General features: G+C 45.6%; 1 protein-coding gene and 1 long non-coding RNA gene across 4 annotated transcripts in view; both read right to left on the reverse strand.

The window, feature by feature from the left end:
- The window catches only part of RORA (RAR related orphan receptor A), a 1,262,587-nt gene that overhangs the window by 561,187 nt on the left and 683,804 nt on the right, over window positions 1-17,596 (reverse strand). The gene's annotated exons all lie outside the window — the stretch shown is intronic.
- LOC148107039 (uncharacterized) overlaps window positions 1-17,596 on the reverse strand; it is a 75,424-nt gene that overhangs the window by 20,700 nt on the left and 37,128 nt on the right. Inside the window, exon 1 of the long non-coding RNA XR_015723207.1 lies at window positions 1-17,596. This exon is cut by the window's right edge and continues 37,128 nt beyond it. This is a non-coding gene — a long non-coding RNA (uncharacterized LOC148107039).

Here is a 17,596-nt window from a genome sequence, read left to right on the forward strand (position 1 = left end):
CTCAGAGTGGTATTTTCCTCCGGCCCACTCCAATCAAATATGCCTACAAGACATAAACGAGCCGAATCCAGAGAGCAGATATTTCAGCTGTCGGTGTCTGGTCTATTTTATGAGTCCCCAGGACAGGGTCCAGCCTTTTCTCGGCTCCATCCCCAGATGATGTCCACCCACTGGAGACAGGACAAACCAGGAATGCAGCTCCAGGAATGAGAAAAGGAGCCGCCCCCGCAGTCACGCCAGCTCCTTGAAACGGGATGTGCCCAGGCCCATAAAACGCATCGAGCACGGTGTATGCTTATGGGTCTGTGAGGAGGACAAAGGTGAATCAGACAAGGGACCAGCCTCTGGGAGCTCGCGCTCCAGTGGGAAAGAGGAGACCATTATACAAACAACTATTTTAAAAGTGGAAAGAAATAAATGTCATAAAGAGAAGGGATAAGTCATTTCCAGCCCAAATAGAAAAAATCAGGGAAAAAAAAAAGGAAATATTCTTTGAAGAGCTAGTAGGTACCTGGAGCTGGACCAGATGCTGGGGATACGAGGACTAACATGACCCAGCCGGTGCCCTGCAGAGACAGAGTCCCCCGACAGACAACGAGCTACCATAATCCTGATGTAGAAAAATGGACAGACATGTGAAGAGCCTGCAAAACAAGGAAAAGGTGCTCCCTTGCCTAGGTGAGGAATTCACAAAAGGTGCTGTTTGAGGTGGTCATTGAACAAGGAGCCCATATTTCTCCAAGCAGAGAAGAGGATTCCAGGCAGAAGGCGCTGTGTGCCCCTCAGGGCTCTTATTTGATTCTTCAGGGCCCAGAACAATGCCTGAACACCACAGGCTCTGAATAAAGGTTACTGAAGGAAGAAGGGAATTCCGGGCATGGACGGACAGACTGCCCTTTCGGCGTGAAGCAATGATCAGGGGAGTCAATGGTCAGGTCCTCATTGCCAAAAGATTTTTTCCAGTGGTCTGGAGAGGGGGACTGAACTGGCTTGTCCAGGGATCCATCAGAATGCCCCATAAGAGAATGGTGGACATTTCTGAAGGGCAGGGAAGACCAGGATATGCAGCGTCGTAAGAGGAAGTTTCCAAGCAATTACTAGACACTTATAATAGAAATTTGTTTACCACAAAAACACTTTTATATTTATTTTTTAAAAAAGAGAGCACCTTTTAAAGACTTATTTTCTGAAAAGAGTTTTTAAGGACAGGTACTAATGATTTTAAAGGAAGCCAGAGGCAAAACCACTAAGAAAAAGACTTTGCATACAACTAAACAAGGTTGATGGCTACCCATTTGAGGAATCCTGGCAACTCTGTAAATATCAACTCAGTCTGAGGGCTGGGCCTCCGTGACAAATGCATTTTCCAATTTCATGAAGAATGAGAGAAGACTGCGCCAAGGCTGTGCAAGAATATGAATTCACAGAGCTCATGAACTAGAGGTTTCAAACACTTTTTTTTTTTTTTAAAGCAGAACAATTTTCTTAAATCTTATGCAAAATCCTGCAGGCAAATCAGATCACAAATAAGGATGCTTGTTTGCATGGAGTGTTAGGGGCTTGCGGATCCAGGGTCCATTATTTTCTGTCTCCACCTCGCCCCTGAAGGCAGCCCGGAGAAGCCCTGAACACCCAGAAGTCCCCTGGGACACAAAGTATTATTGCCCAAAAATCAGGGGAACTTCCACCTTTCACACCAAAGACCTGGTCCTCAGAATGAGGAGATAGACCCCAAAGGCATCTGGATTGTTCCTGTTGCTTATTTTATAATAACCAGAAGGTTTGGAATTATGAATCACAAGACACAAAGAAAAACTCCAAGAATGCAATGCCAAGTGAGAGAAGTTAAAGTAGCAAAAGACTGGCTCTTCTTGAGGAGTCCCAGAGTGAGACTGTGCAGATGAGAACTCGAGACCAGCGGGCAGCACCTCGCCCATGCCCACACCCAAATCGGGGGGGGGGGTGTCTGCAGCAGCAGAGCCAGGTCTGAAGGCTCCCCAGGCTTCTACACGGCTCTGGGCAGTGGCTGTGTACACCAGTATCCCTAGTGGAGATGCAGCCTTTGGGGGGAAAATCAGAATTGGGCACATTCCGTATTTAGCACGCCGGTATAAGCGCACAAAGCAAGGCAGTGTGGGGTAAATCCAAGGACAGTGTGTTCTTTAGCAGAGACTGACAAGCTCATTTAGTAGCAACAATTCACAGTCCACAAGAAAATGCTGAATCTCACTTACAGGCACAGAGAAATTCAGGCAAAGACAGCCAAATAGCACCAGAAGCTATTTTAGACATGCATATTTTAAAACCATAAATCTTTATTTTTCTTAACAAAATTATCTGTTGCAGCAAAGGTTATAATCCCCATTTCAGAGATGGGGAAACTGACATGCGCAAGCTCACAGGGACACGGGGAGAGAGCTGAATCTCTCTTACACACAGCAGCCCGGGAGCTCACACAAAGAGCTCCCGCAGTCAGCAAAACGCAGCCTCCGATGCCTGGGGAAGGCAGTTCAGAGTCATTAAAAATCGGTCCTGTCCCATCCCAAAAGGACATCTGGATAAATATGCACTGGGGAGACATGACTAGCAGGCTTACCTGAGGAATTTAATCCAAGGTTGCTTTAAATTCACAGTACTTATGCCCTGGTCTGCGCTTTCCTTGCTGATGGAGTAGCAATTCTATAAGCGCTTCACAGGAGAATTTACCTTACATGTCTTTCTCTCAAACCCTTTCCAGGAAATAAAAATTAAACCCACTAACTGTATAAACCACCCCATCTAAACAGTCTTCTCCTGTTCTTTCTGATTTTCTTTTCCTGATCCCTTTTTTAAATGGATTTCACACTCTAAAGGTTGCCAAGCTGACATCCTTGGGGACCAATCCTATCCATTTATGTGCAGAATCCACAAAAGATGCTCGGCCCTTCTGCACAGTCTCCACACAGAGCTAGAGGAGGGCGGGAGTGGGGAGAGAGCAGGAAAGATGTTAGCCCAGCTGCAAGGTCACCAGAACCCAGGGGCTGTCCTGCTGGAAAGCACGGTGTACTGTAAGAGCAACTCCACTCTCCAACTGGCTTATTAGCAAAGGCTTCTTTGAAATAGCAGGAAAAGGTTTTCCGAAACAGCTCATTATGCCAGGGATGTGCATATGCAGTATGTCTTGCACAATCGCATCAAATGCAGCGGAGTGAGACAGCGACTCAGGAAAAACTCCCAACGCTTCCCCAGTCAGAGGTTTCCGTCAGGTCCCTGCATAGAGCACCAAGGCCTTGGCGATTTGGTCCTGGCTCACCGCTACAGTCCCAGTTCTTCTTCTTTCCCCTCTCCCGACATCCTGCATTTTGGCTGGTGCATTTCTCTGTCCCAGAAGGCCCTTCTCCGGACCACCTCCCTGCCTTCTGGCCCAGCTCCTCTTGGACGAAGCCTTTTCTGACACCCACCAGCCCGTCTCGTGAGTCTCACTCAGGAAGCTCGGGGATACCTCACACGTCTTTATAGAGTCTAGCTTCCACTCCTGTGGACGGTTAGTTATGTGGAGCCAAATGTCCCCACCAGACTGTGAGCTCCTTGACAGCACAGGCAATATCTAATTTATTTTTGTGTGGTCTGGGAAATGATGGAAACGAAGTGCCAAACAGTGGGTAGTCAAAAATGTTAGAAATGGAGAAGCTGCTCCTATTTTGACTAAGCTAAACATGCCATTTGGGTGGCGTAATAATGTGCGTAGAGTTTGCTGTAATAGCAAGAAATTGGAAGCAATGTCGACAGATCTCAGTAGGGAAATGTAAGATAATACACCACACTGGGGAAGACGGTGCAGTCGTTAACAAAAAGCAGCAGATCTGTAGGCACTGATATAGACAAAGGGAAATGGGTCAGGTGAGAAATTCTGGAAGAATAAACAAAGAAGAATTAGCAATCATTGCCTCTAAGGGAGGGTGGTATTGGGGAGATGACAGGCTGATTTTAATTTTTTTACTTTATGTATTTTCTTCATTGTTTGAAGTTTTGTAATTATGCATTATGTAGAATTGTATAGAATTTTCAAAATGGGTAAAACGCCCTCCTTTGAAGTGGAATTTAATTGTGAAAGTTTACGGGTTGACAATCCTCTCAAACCAATCCATCTAGTAAATGAAACCATCTATAGTGGACCCATTAAGTTCCTTGGAATGTAAATACAAATGAAAGAATGAAACTATTTTGTGGGTGCTTAGGATACATTTCCCATTGTGCTCTCGGATCAGCTTCTCTCCCATGCGATGCTTTGGAAAACTATTCCCTGCTAGTCTCATATCCGGATTTGAGTTATTTCAACTCAATAAATATTTATTGGGCATCTCCCATGCAGAAGGCACCTGTGCACGGCGATGGATGCAAACGCAAACGTGAGTAACATACGGCCCTGGCATCCCAAGGCTCCCCCTCTACCAGGGGACCAGCACCAGGAATTTAAAGCAAAGCAGAATGTGAGAAGCACCATAAAAGGCAAAGGCAAACAGGAGGGGGGAGGTTACAAAGGGAAGACTGGAGGGTCCTCTGGTGAAGTGGGCTGGGGCAGGGTCCGGAAAGACAGGCAAAACTGCTAAGTGGGGATAAGCAGGGAACGAGTAACAGAGGCTCCCGACTTGTGCTGTCTGCAGCTGCAGCTCAACATCTGAACTTTGAAGGACTTTCTGCATGCGAAGTAAGTAAAACGAACTGCCACAGACCGGGAATAAAATCCCAACCCTTGAGGCACCTGCGTGGCTCAGTTGCTTGGGCGTCCGACTCTTGATCTCGGCTCTGGTCATGATCTCAGAGTCAATGCGTTGAGCCCCCATGTTGGGCTCAGCCCTGAGCATGGAGTCTGCTTGTCCCTCTCCCTCTGTTCCTCCCCCTGCTCGTTTTCTCTCTTTCTCTCAAATAAATAAAATCTTAAAAAAAAAAAAAAAATCCAAACCCTTTCCACTAAATCATAAGGCCCACTTGTCCCAGCTTTCTCGGACCTCACTGCCGACCACCTGCTCCCCTTCCCTCACTACGGCCACCCACCCCTCCCAGCTCCTCTGAGACTTCCCAACTTCTTCCCCTCTGACAGTAAACTGACAGTAAACTCCTTCAGCAGGGCGTCTGTCTCCTCCGTTACATTTTATCTTCAGTGCCTAGGACACAGGCAGTCAATAAATAAGAGTTCCATAAATATCTTTGGAATAAATAGATAAAATAAAGTTCTAAAGCAGAAAAGAGCCAACAAAAGTAGAAGCTCTCCTTGTATAACTGACTTGGCAGAAAAGAGCCAACAAAAGTAGAAGCTCTCCTTGTATAACTGACTTGGCTTTTTTTAAAAATTTTAAATAAATCTATCTGGGCTATTAATCACTTTATCTGCCCTAAACCACAAGGGCTGTAACAAGTATTAAGCATGATACACTATTCCTTTCATTTGCCTGGTACTGTTGTGGCCATGGAATAAGAGATCCCCTCGGTCCACACAAAAAGCCTCTACATTTTTTTTTAAGATTTTATATTTATTTGAGAGAGAGAGAGGGCGAGCACGAGTGCAATTTGGGGCAGAGGGAGAGGAAGAGGAGAAGCAGACTCCCCGCTGACCAGGGAGCCCAATGTGGGGCTCGATCCCAGGACCCTGAGATCATGACCTGAACCGAAGGCAGGCGCTTAACCGCCTGAGCCACCCAGGCGCCCCAAAGCCTTCGCATTGTAGTTCTTACTTCAGATTTGAGAAAATTGATACCCAAAGCAAACAACCTTCCAGGCAAAGTCAGTAAATGTAGAAACTTAGATTCGAACCCGAGTCCTTTGCCTGGTCTAAATCCTGTTTGCTTTCACTAAGCTCCCTGGGACTCACTGGGCTTGGAAGAGAATTGGTGCTCCTATGCTTGACACCAAGCTGTAAAGGGCTTCTAGTCTCCAACTACCTAAAAAAGGCCAACAGTGAAATGTATCAACAAGGGAATATGGTGTGATTTGAGGAAAACCTCCTTCTACAAACAGGAAATACTAAGCAAGTTTTCACAATTACTCCTTTGCTTTGCTTTTAAGTGAACCTAACTCCTCTTGATTACTGTTATTGGAATGTCTAAACTTTTTAAAATAATAAGTACCACTTAGGAGCAATTGTTATTTTAACTGTGAATTAAGATCATAAGTCTTTTGTTTAAAATGCAATCATGTGTTCTGAACACTTCCAAAGGTGCAGGGCTATAATTCCCTTGCAGGCAACCTATGCTTCCGTGAAATTTTTCATTTGCAAATTAGGTTAGTTTATGGCAGAAAATGAAAAGTCATCATCAGACAGACCAAGAAATGGGGCCATTCTTTACCTAGAAGGAACAATTAGCTGAAACATCTGTGGGGAAAATTTATCTTTCATATAGTGTCGATTTTAAAAAGCTCTGAAAGAATCACTCCCCAAATCTCAAAAACACACCTAATAATGATTTACCCCTGTGACCACTCACACCTGCCTGTTTACTCAAACAGAAACGGGAGTTGGAGAGTCCTTGAATGAGGCCACACCCCACAAAAGGGAATCCCACGACGGAGTTCCAGTTCATAACTTGCCCGTGCTGGATTTGCACGACTTCATTTTGCATACATCTATCCGTATGGATCTTCCTCAACTTACGACGGGTTACATCCCAATAAACTCACCGTAGGCTGAAAGTATCAAAAGTCAAAAATGCATTGAATGCACGTAACCTACCGAACAGGATAGCCCGGCCTAACCTGCCCGAAAGGTGCTCAGCACACTTACACTAGTCTACGACTGGGTAACATTAACGCAAAGCCTGTTTCACAACGAACTGCTGCATAGCTCATGTAATTTATTCAATACTGTACTGAAAGTGAAGAAGAGAACTCAAACTGCGAAGTCGAGTTTCTACCGAACGTGTATCGCTTTGGCACTGTGGTAGTCGGAAATGCTAAGCTGAACCATCATAAGTTGGGGACTGCCTGTACGTGAGCCCCCGTAAGTGTGGGCTACTGTTCTCCCCAACAAGACAGTCTATCATGTCTTCCACTAAATCCCCAGCAGGGAGGGGACGGCTTTCTTGGAGCATTACCTCGCTAGTTTAATTTTCTAGATAAATTAGAAAAGATACAAGGAGAACAGGAGGGCAGGCTCTTCACAGGAATTCCTAATAGTGGACATTGGGCTGTTCACCAGAAACATGTTGCTTGTTATTTATATAATGTTATTATTGAAAACTAACACACACACCCCTACAAAAAATTTTTTTTCATCAAGATTGTGTTCCATGTCCAGCTCTATTTTTATTTCCAGCAAGTTGGATTCACTCCCTTTTTAGTGGCAACTCCTTTAGAAAACACTTTTAAAACCTGTGTTTTGAGAAATGAAGTTAATGGGCCAGAACCGGTTTATCATGAAATACTCATCAAGTCAGGAAATAAAGTTCAAAGCCTTCTACCCTTAGGTGAAGGGAACCTGTTCGGAGGACATTCTCAGGTAACTATCTCAAGGTCATTTTTCTAGAGTTAGTGAAGAGAATCCTAGAAATGCAAACTTCGATTCAGTACTATTATCTCTTGTCATACATGATTTAAATAGGAAGGATCGTGTTTCATTTACTAACTCCAATAAAGTCATCAATCACGTTACATTACAGGCAGAATTCAAAAGAGCTAGAAGTTACCCTCTTTCTTCTCCCCATCGCACAGTAAGAGTGGTCAATTCTTAAATGTCTCCCAACTGGTAACAGCATTTGGAAAAGCTAGAAGAACTGGGGTTCTATGGGAAGGAAGCAGAATGGATTGCCCTTCTCTACTCCAGGGCCGCCCGTATCTGGAAAGTGGGGCACCATTCATTTGGAAGGAGAGTCTCCATTCCCTCAAAGGGTGAGGGGTCAAGGACACACTCCTGCTCTCCCAGGCTCTGGTTTTCAATATTCCTTACCGGCCCTCACATGATCTGTCACCACCAGCACGTGCCCTCATGTGACAATTAACTAGATCACAGCTTATCTTATGCTCCTTACAGTTTAGGCTAATGCCTTTTGATGAAATGTGGCAATGGTTGATCACTTTCCTGGTACACAGACTTGTACCAGCTTTAATTTTAGAAATCATACTTAACAACCCACCTGGAATACCAGGACAGAGACTGTGCACCCAGCCCTTGTTTACAAGTCTACTAGCATCCCCGTTAAGTCTTCTAGTTAAGTCTTCTACCGTGTGGGATACTAGCTTATTCTAAGACTGTTACTTCCACCAGTCCTCTTGAAGACAGGAAACATGCCTTTTCTGGGCTTGCGCACACTCACCACTCCTTAAATGTTGGCAGTATGAAAAGATTAGATAATGAATAAAGGCTTAAATTCATTTACATGGACGCACAAACTGGGACACAGTAATATGCTGTAATGTATCCCTTCAATCATTTTTTTATTCAATCAATATTTAAAGTGCACTAGATACATCGAGATGACTAAAACAGGTAGGCACCTCCTCTTAGGATGTTTATGGTTAATGGAAAAGACAGACATTGAATAGCCACACAAATTGTAGCCAATTGCAAATCGCGAGAAACTGAATGGAAGGGTAAGTAAGGGTCCTGAGAGACCAGGAGACACTGAGGAAAGGATTCTAGTTACTCTGAGACTAGAGGGATGAGTAGAAATTAGCCAGGGGGAGAGAGGAGGGAGAAAGGAGAAAGAATGAGAAGTTCGGTTTCTCGGCAGTGTTAACAACATATGCAAAGGCCCTGAGGTGGGAAAGAGCTTGATGCATTCAGGAAATGGATAGATCAGTGTGGTTAAAATTTAGCAATAGGAAAGGTGAAGCAGGAGTAACTGTGGAAATCTCCTCTCCCCCTGTTCCTAAGTATCCATTATGCATTCTTCCTTTAAAATAACAAAATAAAACCATGCAAGGCTTTTGTTGACCTGTCTAGAAGTTTTAAATTTTATCTTCAGATTAAAAGAAAGCCTTCCAAGCAGGACAGGGACAGAACCAGATCTGTACTTCAAAAAGAACACTCCCTGCTGTATCTCAGTGGGAGAAAAGGTGGGGAGTAAGAGCAACAGCAGGAGGCCAGCCAGAGGGCCCCTGAAATCCTTGGGGTCTGGGCCAGACTGGGGATGGCGGACAGGTTTATTAGGAATGTTGGGGGGGACCTTCAAGGTCTTGGGTGATGGATTCAAAATGGCAGTGAGACAGAAAGACGATATGCGCCTGTGGGTTTATGCATTCTCAAAGCTAACCTAGCCCACTGGGGAAAGTGGTAGCAGGCCCAACTCCCAAGCCATCTCCCAGGCACACATCTGGGATAGGAGCTGCAGTTGAGAATGCTCGGTAACAAGCCCCAGATTGTCTCCTCGAGTCCTAGTCCTGGCACAAGCTGCCCATACATTTCTTCTAGACCTCGTCACAAGGTCCTATACCCTAGTCCAGGTCCTGACCTCACTGAAGAAAGCGGGTGCTTGAGAGAACCACTCACCCTCGTCAACAGTTGTGCAGCAGGGTGCAGAACTCCAGCCCTGGGGTTTCCACAGGAGAAGCCTCCTCCTCAACCCAACCAACTTGACATGTTCAGTGTTGCCAATGACAGACTCAAGTCACACAGACGGTGAAATCTCATCTCTCCTCTTCCTTGAGAGGCCTGTAAACATCCTTCCTTTAAAATAACTAAACAAAAGCTCTGCTTCCCACTGTGAGTTCTGGCCTTGGCCGCCCCAACTGTCAGGGCCACAGCTGAGGACCTCTGGCCTCCCAAGCTTTTTGTTTCTGCTCTGTATTCCCTCCGCTCCATTCCCTGACGTCCAAAGCTCTTCTTAAAACATCCTTTGATATCCAATTTCCCTTTTATATGGCCCCTACTGTCAAAAGCACAGTTTTGTTTTCTTGCTGGAGGGCGGATCCGAGTTCTTTGGCTGTGCACCCACCACTTCCTGGTTCTGCTCCTACACCCTGCACCCAAGTGCTTGCCCCTGACAGTCCCCCAAACTGCTCTTCTCCGTGGCTACTTCCAACTCTGAAAGATGCATCCACTTTTCCTTCTGTTAACAGGAAATAGTCCTACCTCTTCTTGCTTTGACCACTCTCTCTGCTCCAAGACAGCATTCTCTACAAAATGAACCGGCTCACGGACCGGATGCTTTCCTAGGAGGGACCACCAGACACTTTTCAAAGCCCCAGGGTAAGATCCCATCCCTCTATTTCAAGTTCAGTCCGTCCCCTGATCTGAGGTGGGTAACTGGGGACAGCACGCTCTGGGGCAGGAGGAAGCAGGGCGCTGGCTCGCCACAGGAAGTCGCGGTGGGACATGAGCGGCCCTCCCCTCAGGGGCAGGACTGGGTGACCCGGCAGTACGGGGCTGCACTGAGCGTCATAGGAGGGGGCTAAACATGATTGCTTGGCTCATCAGCTGCCTGCTAATTCAGAGGTAACTGGATCCAGGCCCCCTTTTGTCCCTTCCCCTCCCTCAATCCTTGTGCACTCAGGGCTGTGCCGACAATGATTTCCACTTGTAGGACTCAAACCATGGGTTGAGGGCTTTGTCCGAGCCCTCGCAGGGTGGGCAGTGCTCCCAGAAGCAGAGGCCTCCCCTCTATAGCTGAACACCACAGCACAGACACCAGGACTGTAAGAAGGACCACCAAGGTGGCTGTCAGCACCCATACCTTCCTCGGTGTCTGGCCCCGTCCACCCTATGGAGACGGCCTGCCACTATGCAGAGAACTCAGGGACCCAAAGGCAGTGGGTGCAGATGGCTCAGGGATCCATTCTAATTCCCATGGCATTCACACTGTCCTGGCAACTCGTCCCCCCAGAACAGAACCCAGAGCCAGCAAAGAACTCCATAAAGGCAACACAAAGATCATTTGCATGCAGGGGAGAGGCTACCCCCCATCCCGTCCATTTACACAGGCAGAATGTGCCCTGGGACTTGAACCTAAAAGGCTCTCTGCAAGCACCACAACTTTTCTGGAACCCCAGGGGAACAACAACAAACTCAGTCAATCAGAGCAAAAAGGAGGTGCTTCCTCCCCTCCTCTGAGGCTCACACTGTGCCAGCTACCAAATAATTTGCCAGGTTGTTTAATTTCCTTGGACTCTGAATACCCCAAGTTCAAAACAGTTAATTCTGTGCTAGGAGAAAGATGAATCTTAGATAAACAAGGTTGCATTTGGGAAGGTGGGAAAAGCCACACCTGTTCTGATCTCCCCCTTCCACACAACTCACCTGTCATCATCCTGCACCTCCTTGTTGCAAAACCAGCATTCCTCTCACGGTTGGCTATGCACAAAATATCCTTCTGTTGTCCTAGTCACATCAAAGCACCTTCACGCTATGCAGACAGGTCATCGAGGGAATGAAGAAAATTAACAAACCCACCTAGGTTACTTCCATTAAAATTAGCCCCTCAGCCTGTAGGCTCTGTCAGTTTCCAGAGAACACACACTCTGACAAGTCTTTGGAAAACTCCTCACCTTTCCAGGTTGTGTCAACAGCTTGCAAACACAATAGGAGGATGGCGCCTCTGAGTTCTACCTGTTCTTCTGAAATAGAGGGAGTATCAGCACTCGGTCCCTAGCAGCTTTCACATTTATCTTCATCTCCCTGCACATCACCCACTGCCACCGAAGGAGCACGCAGCCACCTTACTGGATCAAGACTGGCGTCTTTCAATTATCTGTAAGGTCCTGAACACATTTAGCTCTTGTCTGCTTCTCCATCCATATCCTCCCCCAACTCTCTCCTTCATTCTACTCAGCCTCACCAAAAGGTTGTCTCCTCAATTTTTCAAACTCTCAAGTTCCATCTGCCACAGGGCCTTTGCATATACTATTCCTCTGCATGGAGTCCTCTTCTCACTTATTTAACCCTTTCTCATCCCTTTGAGTCTCAACTCCAAAGTCACTTCCTCAGACTAGGGAAGGCCTTACATTTAACCTCTCATAGCTCTTACATATTTTGAAGCATGTTCCACAGTGGTAATTATATAGTATTTTAAGATTATTTAAGGTCTATCTTCTCCCCTCAGAGTAAAAGTTTCATGAGAGCAGAAACAATGTACAATTTGCTTCAACAAAGAATATGGCACGCAATACGTGCTCAATAGATGGTTAATTATTTTATCATGTCATTCCTCTAGTAAAAAATTTTCCAGTGGCTCCCAGGACATTTCATGAAGTCTTAAGTTTTTCAGAATACTGTCATCCTGCCAAATCTGAAGAATTCAAGATTATTTCTTATTATTCACCCCCCCCACAAGTATTCTCTCCTGCCAAGGTCACTGCTTCAGTCACTGCCCCTCCTGTGAAACGGTCTCTTCTCTCCCCTCCACCTGTTCACACCTGATCACCCATGAACGTGTAGTTACACAGGAAGCAGCATAACCCAGTGGGAAGAGTATAACTCTGGACTGGAGTCCTAGGTTCAAATTCAACCTTCACTGCTTACTGTTTGTGTAACCATGGCCAAGCCACATCACGGCTCTGAGCTTCTCTTACGAAATGAAAAAAGCAGTATCCCCAAGGCCACTGTGAGAGTTGAATAAAGTGCTATCTTCAAGCACTAAACTTATCTCCCGGCACGGCACGTAGTAGACACTAGATAACAATTAGCTCCCTTACACAATGTAAAGAAAACACTTTCCTTCTTCAAGTTAGACCATCATAAACCAAAGTCCACATGCCTAAAAGTTGTCATACTATAGAAACAGCAGGGGTCAAGCTCATACACAGAATTCGTTGCCAGGAAACTCAAGGATTGTTTCCACTAAGTAGCAATGGAGACCCTAATAGCAAATATATGAGTCCTTTCCCACTAGGACTAAACAGATCCTGTGCAGGGAGGAGGGGGGTCTGCTCTCTGCGCTATCGAAGAAATTCACGTTACAAAGATTTCTTTCTCAAAGTGCCCGACGTGATACTAGTTTCTACGGAGGCTTAGCATCCTCTGTTCCTGGCCATCTTGTTCAACGAGGAGGGGTATCTAGACAGCATCTGCTGTGTGCTCAACATTCCAGTTACTACTGTAGAAGATGCCAAAATATTAAGCATGGGCCTTTCCCATAGGGCACTAACAAGGCAGCCAGAGGAGACCTGCCTTGCTAATGTGAGACCATACAGAATTCAGTATTAAACTGGGCGGTACAGGCTAAGTTCAGGGGAATCCTCCATTCACTTAAGAATCGTTCGTTCATTCAATAAACATCTGTAAGTAGCTTCAAACACTAATAATGACTTAGAAAACCAATACCCACCTGTGTTTTAGGAGCTCATAACTCTCACCACCTGTGATCCCTTCCTCCCCATCCATTCAAATCCCACCCCCCATCAAGGCCTTGGTCAAATCACACCTCCTCCATGAAGCCTTCCTTAACCATTCGGGACCAGTTCCACCTTCCTCCATCCCCCCCGCCCTTTAAAAGAATGTTCTCTTCTGGATCTGATTTTACCACTCGCTTAACGTTGGCAGGGCCTGTGCTGTCCCCCCACCGTCTGTTACAGCATGGCTCTCATTGCACTTGCTCTCAGCATCTCTTTCCTCCATCTGCTTATGAACTCTGGGAGGCCGTGGCCCTTGCATCTTCGGCAGATTTACAACAAATATATTTCTATTTGAATTACAGTATGTCTTCCTAAAAGCAACTGAGAGCAGAAAGAGGGAGTGAGAATGTCAAGTAACCTTTCCGGAAAACAAGCTATATGCCGGGTCCTTTCTTCAGACTCATTGAGGTCTTAATCATCCTAGGAGAGGGCACAGAGTCTTCCTGGAACCCTTCTTTCCCTCCCACACACACCTTCCTGAGCATGGTCACTGAGCAGCCAGCGCCTGCCCACCTTGGCCCTGGCAACATTCATTTCTCGGGTGGGCGTGTATTTAATGGTTTCCAGAATCACAGAAGTAATTATTTGCTGTATCCGATGGACTGGAATCACCTCGGCTCTGCTCATTCCTAATACACCCATCAACCAAATCTAAGTACCTCAGAGACCACGGAGAGAGAACACAGCTGTTTTTGCATGACTGCCTATGTGAACCAATTCACAAAGGCCTCGAAACGCAAGACCATCTAAAAATGGAGAGGTTTACAAATGAGTGGCAGTTTGGTCAGGATGAACTAAACTACGGCACTTTTTTTTTAAGAAGTCCACTCTTCTCCATTTCCTCCAAAGTTCTTTGTTCTTTTGCTCCAACAAAGTAAATTATTCCTCACCTTGGCAAGTTGATAGGAACGTGAGAAAATTATATTAAATCAGACATCCTTGAGATTAAAATAGATTGGAACAGGGGTTCTCTTTGTTTAAAATAATTCTTCAAAGAGAAAGCAAAAGAGCTTAAGGGAAGAAAAAGTTGTCAAACACCCTCAAGCACTTTGGAAGCACCTAAGATCTACAAACTATTGATATGTTAATTAGCTTTACTTTTATCTGGGATAGGTGTTCTGGAGTCAGGGTCACATTACTTGGAGACACTTTTGGCCTCTTAAATCAAATTTCATTCTTGAAAGACCTTGGAAAGGCCTCCGTTTCTCCATTTCAGAGTGGCTTCTTCTCCCTTACTGTAATTTCCTGAGACTTCATTCTAGGTGGCTTAATATTGTAAAGCTGATCACCCAATCCCGGGCAGAGCATACTATCCATTAAACTCATCCACCATCAGCCTTCTGTCCGGATCAGGAACTAAGCACCTCACACAAGAGAAGGAGAATGTCAGATTTTTAATCAGTGAGTGATTAGCTGCCAGAGTGGGTCCAATGTAGAATTTCAAATGGCTCGAGAAGGAAGATGCTTTCCAGCAATAACCCTCCTCAGTAAGCTATTTCAATATTGCTAAGCCCTCACTGCTGAAAATTCTGTCTTGCACCCAACATAAATCCCATGGGGCAGTTTCGCTCTGATTCTATTCCAGGCAAGACGCCCCTTCCAAGTTCTTGCAAACTTCTTCACACTGGTCTTGGTCTTGAACCAATCAGGGAAGGTCATACAGAACGGGAAATTTAGACCATCAACAAGAGTCCAATGCAAACTTAAAAGTGCCTAAGGAGTCTATTTTAGGTTTGAAGTAAGTCAATGTTATTTTGCTCGATCAGTTCACGTTTTCTTTTCTCTTAAAAAAAGCTAGTGCTTGGGGCGCCTGGGTGGCACAGCGGTTAAGCGTCTGCCTTCGGCTCAGGGCGTGATCCCGGCGTTAAGGGATCGAGCCCCACATCAGGCTCCTCCGCTGGGAGCCTGCTTCTTCCTCTCCCACTCCCCCTGCTTGTGTTCCCTCTCACTGGCTGTCTCTATCTCTGTCAAATAAATAAATAAAATCTTTAAAAAAAAAAAAAAGCTAGTGCTGTGAGCTATGTGATCGCTCACAGAATTTCTACCGTCTTCTGGAACAGAGGTGAGCCAACTACGACCTCTGGGCTGAATGCCTGCTTTTATAAATAAAGCAGTACTGGCACGCAGCTCTAGGCCCATTCCTTGACATAGTGTCTATGGCGGCTTTCTTGCTGCAGGGGCAGCGTTGAGTTGTTGCCACAAAGACCACATTGCCCACAAATCCTAAAATGTTCACTATCTGGCCCTTTACGGATCTTTTCTGTTAGCACCAAAACATTACCACTACAATGCACAGCATCAAAAACCCTGGTGTAATGCCCCAAGAGAACACTTTGCCTATCTTAAAAACTGAGACCAACAGCTCTATGATTAGTTCGACAGTGGTCATTAGCAGACCTCCACCATCACCTTGTCCTAGGATCCGATTTGCCATCAGCATCACAAATCTTGTTCTACCACCTCATCGACAGGCCTCACCAGACTAGGAATGTGCCAACCCTGCCCGTAACAAAGCACGGAACAGCAGCACCATATAATAGAATTAACCGATACCACGGCCCTGTGTAAGCATGTGACACACATTAGCATGTAACCAGGATGTAAGTTCTGCAAGGACTGGGTTTGTCTGTTCGGTTCACTGCTGGATCCTCAGTGCTCAGAACGGTGAGGAGCATTTTGCAGTTACTCAATAAATATTTGAGGAATGAAAGAAGGTCAGTCTTCACAAAAATGTCACAGGGTTTGTTCCAGTGTTAGGCAAAGTAGCAAAGGGGGGATTTGAAACCAGGTGGCCTCAATCTCTGATCACCTCACCACCCCTGTTACTACATGGTTCAGTCTGCAAGCCCTCCTGCAGCCCATGTTATTTTCAATGAAATCAAAGACCCTCTGGCAAAGGGGTAACTAAGTCTAACCTGATTAAATGGTAAGCATTTATTGGGGGTTGATTTACTTAGTCAGCACTGTATTAGAAACTACACACCTCAAAAAAAGAAACAGAAGATGCTTTTTGCCTGTAGCACATGCAGAATGGTTCAGCTGTTAAAAGCATGGACTCTGAAAGATTGCCCAATGTTCACATCTCGACTCCATCACTTATTGGCTACGTGATCTTAGGCAAGTTATTTTACCTCCTAGTGCCTCAGTTTCTCCGTCTGTAAATGGGGATGACCATAGTATCTAACTGAGAGGGTTGCTGCAGTTACAGGGCTTGCCACATGGTGAGTACTTTTTATACACACACGACTTTCATTTAATTCTATGATTCGAAAAATAAACAGCTTTATTAGTGAGAAATATAATATCCTATTTTATTTTTTTTTATAGAGACTTTTTTTTTTTAAGATTTTATTTATTTATTTGACAGAGATAGAGACAGCCAGCGAGAGAGGGAACACAAGTAGGGGGAGTGGGAGAGGAAGAAGCAGGCTCCCAGCAGAGGAGACCGATGCGGGGCTCGATCCCACAACGCCGGGATCACGCCCCGAGCCGAAGGCAGACGCTTAACGACTGAGCCACCCAGGCGCCCCATACAATATCCTATTTGATAACCCAATGTGTTGCCAGGGCTGATGGTTAGAGAAGAGAACCATCTAAGTCCTAGAATACTCTTCCCCAATATACTTCCTGGTTAATTTCTACCCATCTTTCACATCTAAATGCCACTTCCCTGACCAACCCATTCTCCCACTGGGTCAGAATCCACTGCACAATCCCCGTACAACCTGCACTCTGCACTTCCTCTCTACAGGTAACATCACCCCTAGGATCACTCGGGCCACAGAATGTCAACTGCAAGTATGCGGCTGTTTGCGTCTGTGTGTCGTCTGCATCTATACCGCTGCCTTACACACAGGAGACCTCCATAAACGTTTGTGGACTGGATGATCCCACAGTGCGGACCCCGAATGCAGGAGAAATTACTATGGCCTCGAAAAGTCTGAGTAGGAGACTGGAGGTAACGAGGCAATAAAACGAAGAAAGCTGAATGGTGTGCAGGACTTAATATTTTCCTTTTTTTTTTTTCCCCAAGGTAAGAAACAACAGTGAGATGTTATTTCTAGACAAGAATGTATACAGCTTATCCCCAAATCTCAAAACCTCCTTTAAGTGGTTAGAGAGGAGGTCAAGCTGGGTTTGCCTCTGTTCAGACAGACGCAGAGATTACTGGAAAGCGTCCTGCTAGCTGGTTCACTGGGGTTCCTTTTAATGTCTCTGAGAACTACCAGAGTGCATTCCTCGAGGAGGAAGAAAACCTTGGTAGGGAGATATGCTTTTCCTCTTTTCCACATTGATT

The sequence above is a fragment of the Ursus americanus genome, chromosome 36 (assembly GCF_024610735.1).
Source record: "Ursus americanus isolate L20-20 chromosome 36, mUrsAme1.1.p, whole genome shotgun sequence".
Taxonomy (NCBI): Eukaryota; Metazoa; Chordata; class Mammalia; order Carnivora; family Ursidae; genus Ursus; species Ursus americanus.